Source organism: Mastomys coucha, unplaced genomic scaffold, assembly GCF_008632895.1.
Source record: "Mastomys coucha isolate ucsf_1 unplaced genomic scaffold, UCSF_Mcou_1 pScaffold21, whole genome shotgun sequence".
NCBI classification, from domain to species: Eukaryota; Metazoa; Chordata; class Mammalia; order Rodentia; family Muridae; genus Mastomys; species Mastomys coucha.
In genome coordinates, this window is record NW_022196904.1 from 13,563,931 (window position 1) to 13,571,126 (window position 7,196).

Genomic DNA, 7,196 nt, shown 5'->3' on the forward strand with positions numbered 1-7,196 from the left:
GTAGACCAGGCTGGCTTCGAACTCAGAAATCCTCCTGCCTCTGCCTCCCAAGTGCTGGGATTAAAGGCCTGCGCGGCCACCAACCGCCCAGCTTTTTTGTTTGTTTGTTTGTTTTAAGGAAGGTTTATTTATTTGTTTCATGTGTTTCATGTTTCATTTATTTGTTTCATACTGTCTGTCTTCAGACACACCAGAAGGTGGAATCAGATGCTAATTACAGAAATGTGAGTCATGTGGTTGCTGGGAATTGAATTTTAGGACCTCTGCTCGCTCTGGTCAACCCCGCTCCTCCGGTTGGCCCTGCTCGCTCTGGCCCAAAGATTTATTTATTATTATAAATAAGTACACTGTAGGTGTCTTCAGACACACCAGAAGATCTCATTAGGGTCTGTGAGCCACCACGTGGTTGGTTGCTGGGATTTGAACCTTTGGAAGAGAGATCAGTGCTCTTACCCTATGAGCCAGCTCACCAGCCATCTTTTTTTTTTTCTTTTGGTGGGTTTTTTTTTTTTTGGTGGTGATTACAGGGAGACTGGTAGAAGGAGTGTTCATTAAGGTATATCACAAAAGCCAAGGCATGCCAGGCAGTGGTGGTTCGCGCCTTTAGTCCCAGCACTTGGGAAGCAGAGGCAGATTTCTGAGTTTGAGGTCAGCCTGGCCTACAGAGTGAGTTCCAGGACAGCCAGGGCTACACAAAGAAATACTGTCTGGGGAAAAGGAAAAAAGAAAAAAGCTAAAGCATGACCTTGAATTCCAATAACTCCTGGGCTATCTCATGACCACTGAGGTGACATGATCTGGGTTCCGCACCCAGATAACTTTTATGATTCTTGAAATAGCACCACAGTGATTCCAGACTACCCATCTCTCACCCTCATATAGAGCAGTGACTGCAGAGGCTTCCTCAGGCTCTGATGGGCTCTGTGCCTGGGCTAAAGAACGTCTGAGTCTTCCACAGGCCCCTTCAGTGATTGGGTTCCACTGAGAACCTCAAGTGAGGAAGTAAGGCCCTGAAGGGAAAGACTCAAGCCCCTCCCTAACCCTTGGGATCAAAGTTTTAGATTTTTGAGCCATCATTTAGCTTTTTTTTTTTTTTTTTTTTTAAATAACCCTCGTGTGTGGGGGTATGAGATGGTTTCTAACTTCACCTCAGGGTCCCTGGCATCCACTCGAGGTAAATGATACTGGCAAGCTCTTTTAGAGACTAGCCATCTAACACAGTCACCTGGGAAGGGCAGAAAGGGTTGCTCTCATCCATTTTTTTTTTCCTCCTCAGCCTGCATGGATAGCTCTGAGTTTACCTTTGAGCAGGACCAGAAGCTAAGAATGCACTTCAACAAAGAACCCTTCCCGAAGGAGGAAACTATGGAGGCCCTGGCTGAGGCACTCAAACTGACAACACGAGACATCAAAGTAAGATTCCATCTCCAATCCCAGAGATTGCATGGGGCTGGTGGTTCCTCGGTGCCCTCCCTCCATCCCTGTGCACCCATAGACCCAATATCACCAAGAGGGCTTGAACTATATGGTGGCCCACATCTTTCCTATTAGAGGCAGACAGACCTCTGGAAGTTTGAGAACAGCCTGCTCTACAGAGCAAGTTACAGGTCAGCAAAGAGATGGAGGCAAGCACACCAGGAAGTCAAGGTCATCACTTCCTGACCTATGTAATGTAATTAGAAGGTAGGCTGGGCTACTGTTAAAAAAAGGAGGGGCTGGGCAGTGGTAGCGCATGCCTTTAGTCCCAGCACTTGGGAGGCAGAGGTGGGTGGATTTCTGAGTTCAAGGCCAGCCTGGTCTACAGAGTGAGTTCTTGGACAATCAGGAATATACAGAGGAACCCAGTGTCAAAAAAAAAAATGGTTTTGGTTTTTTCGAGACAGGGTTTCTCTGTATAGCCTTGGCTGTCCTGGAACTCACTCTGTAGAATAGGCTGGCCTCGAACTCAGAAATCAGCTTGCCTCTGCCTCCCAAGTGCTGGGATTAAAGGCTTGGGCCACCACCGCCCTGCTCAGAAAGTTTTGAGATGGAGATAGGTTTGTTTTTGTTATTTTTTCAATTAGATGGAGATTATCCGAGGTACTGCAGCCAATGAAGGCTAGCCAGGACTCCATCGACCCTTTGTTCCAAACAATCAGGGCTGATTGTAGCCTTGAGAGCTCCAGACCTCAGCAACTGCACAGACCACCCCCCAAAAAACGCCTACCCTTAAACAAAACAAAAACCTCAAGCAGGCAAGCTCAGAGTCCCTAGGGAACTGGCCTTGCCTTTAATGATCTCCCCACGCCTCTCCTGAGCCCATGATCACACCCTAGACCAAGGGCCTACTCTGATACCTTACTTCATGTTCTCTTTTCCTCTGCAGTACTGGTTCCTCGAGAGGTGGTATGATATGATGTGGAGCAAGCGGCATTTATCTAAGAACTACTCTAGGAAACAGGACAGGCGCCACTGTCCAACAAGGCAGACCACCAGGCAGAACAACTCCAAGGAGTCCTCTCAAGATGACCTTGGACTCCCTGGAGCTTTGGAAGCCTTGAAGAGTCTCACTATCTCTTCTGGGTACCAAAGCAGAGATGGCAAGTCACAGGATTTCTGACTTTACAACTTCCTTGTTGGGGCAGGGGGCTGTTGGGTTTTATGTTTATGGAAGGTACATTAATAAAGTTTGCATTCATAGAAACTAAAATGACTGCTTTAAAGAGAAAATTAGATCTTACTCCGTAGCTCAGGAAGGAGTTTTTATATCCTAGGATAGACTTCAGAATGGGTTTGGGTATCCTGAGGTTAGACGCGTTTTGGTTTCTGTTTTCACACCCTTGTTTAGGTTACCCTGGATGCCCCTAAACATTGGAAGCCTGAGGATAGCATGCACAAACAAGACGGTGCTGGCCTCTTTAATCCCAGCATCCAGGAGGAAGAGGCATGTGAAGCTCTTGAGTTCAAGGCTAGCCAATGCAATTTATAGGGAGAAACCCTGTCTTGGCAAAAGCAAACAAATGGGGCTGGTGAGATGGCTCAGCAGTTAAGAGCACTAACTGCTCTTGCGAAGGTCCTGAATTCAAATCCCAGCAACCACATGGTGGCTCACAACCAACCATAATGAAATCTGATGCCCTCTTCTGGTGTGTCTAAAGACAGCTACAGTGTACTTACATATAATAAATAAATTAATTTAAAAAAAAAAAACGAAGTTAGCAAGTGTCCTTATGGCATTTGCACACATACTAGAGTGAACCAGACTAGAATCTACCCTGTCCCCTGCTCAAACTCCCCCTCTCTTATTTCCCTAATCCAGTTTCAGATCACATGGAGTCAATTTCCCTCCCTGTCCACCTCCAACACAACTTTTTAAAATAAATGTCTGAGTGTTTTGTACTGTTAGATAGATAGCCTGGCTCTCCCAGGCTTCAAGAACTAATTGTGATAAATTGTGGCTTATTCTCCCATCTTCTGGCTAAGGCTGCTCACTAGCACTACCACCTGGGAGCTCTTTGGCCTGCAATCCCCTACAGCCTGCAAAAGTGGTCATTGAATAAAAGGGGAGTGTTAGGGGATGCCTACAGAGAACAGCAAAATGACAAGCTTCTAATTTTTATATGTGCATATATATGGGAGAGTGGGTGGAAACCAAACAGAAAGGAACTGGAAAGAGATGGTAAGAATGATACAGGGGCTGGAGAGATGGCCTTCTGCACTTCCAGAGGTCCTGAGTTCAATTCCCAGCAACTGCTGGGCAATGGTGGCACACGCCTTTAAACCCAGCACTTGGGAGACAGAGGCAGGCAGATTTCTGAGTTCGAGGCCAGCCTGGTCTAGAGAGAGTTCCAGGACAGCTAGGGCTGCACAGAGAAACTGTCTTTTTTTGGGGGGGAGGGGGAGGGAAGGGCTTGAGACAGGGTTTCTCTGTATAGCCCTGGCTGTCCTGGAACTTACTCTGTAGACTAGGCTGAACTCAGAAATCTGCCTGCCTCTGCCTCCCAAGTGCTGGGATTAAAGGCGTGTGCCACCACTGCCTGTCAAGAAACTCTGTCTTGAAGAAAAAGAAAAAAAAATTCCCAGCAACCACATGGTGGCTCACAACCATCTGTGATGGGGTCCAGTGCCCTCTTCTGGTGTCTGAAGACAGCTGCAGTGAACTCACATACACAAACCTTAAAAAAAAAAAACATGGCCCAAGGGTTGGGAGTGGCTCAATGGTTAAGAGCTCTGGCTACTCTTCCAGAGTACTCAGGTTCAAGTCCCCTCATCCAAATGGCAGCTCACAACTGTCTATTGTGCTATGAAGCTAGTCACTGATCTGATGCTCTTCTCACCTCTGCAGGCATTGCATACATATGATGCACATACATTTCAGAACCTGTGGTGTTTGTCTTTCTGTATCTGGGTTGTATTTTCCAGTTCCATCCAGTTCAATCCACTATGAATTTTGTTTTTCTTTACAGCTCGGTAAGAATTCCATTGTGTATATATGCTATATTTTTATCCTCCGTCTACGGCTGTTTCCTGTGCCCTTATCTCTCTAGTAGGATGGTGAACCCTTAGGCTGAAGAGATTTCTCAGCAGTTGCCAGCACTTGTTCTTGCTGAGGACTGCAGTTCAAATCCTGGCACCTACGTGGTGGCTTGCAACCACTCTCAGATGAACTGATGCCTTCACATAGAACACAGATATACATGAAAGCATAACACTCAAGTCTTCCGGATAGGGCACAGGGTAAAGTGGGCCCTGTGATAGTGCTGTATTTATGAAGCCACAGTTTTGTGGATGTCAGAAGATAGTTTAAGGTTTTCTCCTTTCAGTCTATATCTTAGGTTTGTCTATTTTGAGTTCTTGGGTTCTCCCGACAGCACTGTCAGGCCCCTGGGTCCCTCTCTGTCTCCCTCTGCTCTCCCTAGTGACTATCCTTTAGTTTCTACAGCTGGTTTGTTCTGTTATCGGCCTTGTCTGTTTTAGCAAATATTCAATCCTCTTAAGCCACATGGCCTCAGCAAAACAGGACGCATTAGTGGGGATTTAGAAGGACCTGTGACAGGCTGTGGAAAGGTTGGGGGCAGATACAATGTGACAAGGCTGCTTATTAAGGGTCTCCTGCTAGGGAAGATATAGGGGGGGGAAATACATACAATTGTCATGGAGGCTTAGAGGACAAAGGGAGAAACCTGAGGTGTAGGAAATGTGTGAGTCTTTTTTGTTTTTGTTTTGTTTTTTGTTTTTGAGACAGGGTAGCCTTTCTCTGTGTAGCCTTGGCTGTCCTGGAACTCATGCTGTAGACCGAGCTGGCCTGGAACTCAGAGATCCACCTGCCTCTGCCTCCCAAGTGCTGGGATTAAAGGCATGCACCACCACCGCCCGGTGTGAGTCTTTTTTATTGAGTGTTGAGACAGGGTTTCTGTGTAAACCAGGCTAGCCTGGAACTCAGAGATTCCCTTGACTCCCCTGTACAAATGCTGGTATTAAAGGTTTGGGGAGACTTCGAGGATGTCTTTCTTTGTGTATGTGGAGGGTGGGGTGAGAGAGAGATGGGGGGGTGTTTTGTGTGTGTGTTTGTGTGTGTGCTCATGCAGGTATCCTCAGACGGCTGCATCCCCTGAAGCTGCTGTCACAGTCTTTTGTGTGGTCTGTTGTGTGTTGCCTGCTAAAGTTTCTGGGAACTGAACTTGAATCCTCTGGTAGTACATAAATACTCAGCTGCTGAGCTGTCCCTCAGGCCCATATATATATTTTAAGAATGGTTGTCATACAGCCAAATGACCTTAAATTCTAGGTCCTTCTGCGCTCACCTCCCCAGTGCTGGGATTATAGACACACTCCCACCATGTAAAACCACCATGCCTGATTAATAAACGGTCCTTACCTCTCTCACCATGCCCTGTATAGCTCACAAACTGGTAGAAGCTACCCTGCTTGAGGGAGTCAAGTATATGTCTAATGAAACAGGAAAGGGGGACAATCAGATCTGCTTTGAGCTCATTTACTACTCACTGCCCTACAACCAGATTAAAGTCCTTGCCCCCTGGAGGATGCCTGAGTTTTACCACCCAGCTCAAGGGCCCCAATAACAATATTCGAAGTAACAGGGAATCATCCCTGTCATACCCAAGAGTCCCTAAAGAATGGATGAAAACCCCAAGAACAAAATACCCAGGATCCTGCCAAAGCACCAAACAGCCCAGATGTTCTTAAAATAGAATTCAAAAGGGTCCCTGGGAAGGTAATCACATCATCAGAGTTCTTCATGTACCTGAACCCAGTTACAGGCAAGCACAGGGTGGGCCAAAGTGACATCATGAAGAACTGCTTCATCAGGATGAAATCCCAGTGTATTTACAAGACCCCAGCAGGGACCATCCTTTAACCATGCTCATTCAGACATAGAAACCTTCACCATGGATCAGGCAGTGTGAGAAATGAAGCAGGATCCAAGCCTCAACTTCACAGTATACACACTGTGAAGTATTTGCTGGGTATTTGCCACTGCATTGCCAAGAACCAAGAGTGGGCAGAAGGGAAGCTGCAGATCGCTTTCTTCAAAGGCCAGGTGCAACTAAGACTCCTACTCTCTGTGTATGATGAAGAGCTGGGGGGTATGAACGAGCTTGGGTGATAACCGATCCACTGATGCCACTGGCTTCCTCAACACTCAGCTCGGCTGAGGCATATACAGCAAGGTCACTGCCAAATAGACTCTGACAGAGAAGCTGGCTTCGTGGCTCTGCAGCAATCCCTGGCTTCAAGAACTAATTGTGATCAATTGTGGCTTATTCTCCCATCTTCTAGCTAAGGCTGCTCATCAGTACTACCACCTGGGAGTCCTCCATCTCTACGGCCTACAAAAGTGCTCATTGAATAAAAGGGGAGCGTTGGGGAATGCCTGCAGAGAACAGCAAAATGACAATTTTTAAAAGTTACATTAGTCTAAAAAAAATGGGGGTGCGGAGTCTGCCAAGGCATTTGGGCCACACCTGAATTCAAGGCACTCTTCCTACCTCAGCCTCCATTGTGCTGGGATTACAGGCTCGCAATCCCAAACTTGCCTTTACAGACCCATTCATATGCCTGGTCCCCGCTTCCTCCTTTCTCATTAGCCTCTGGCAGGATGTCCAGACACCACATTTCCTTGGCCTTGACCCAGCCTAACTCATCACCTAGCTCAATCCTCTTAGAACCCTGCCACGCCAGGTCACAGAACTCAA

General features: G+C 46.9%; 1 pseudogene; it reads left to right on the plus strand.

Annotated features, from left to right (window-relative positions):
* Positions 1–6,607, plus strand: part of LOC116100282 — a 7,195-nt pseudogene extending 588 nt beyond the window's left edge.
* Positions 6,608–7,196: the final 589 nt, after the last annotated feature.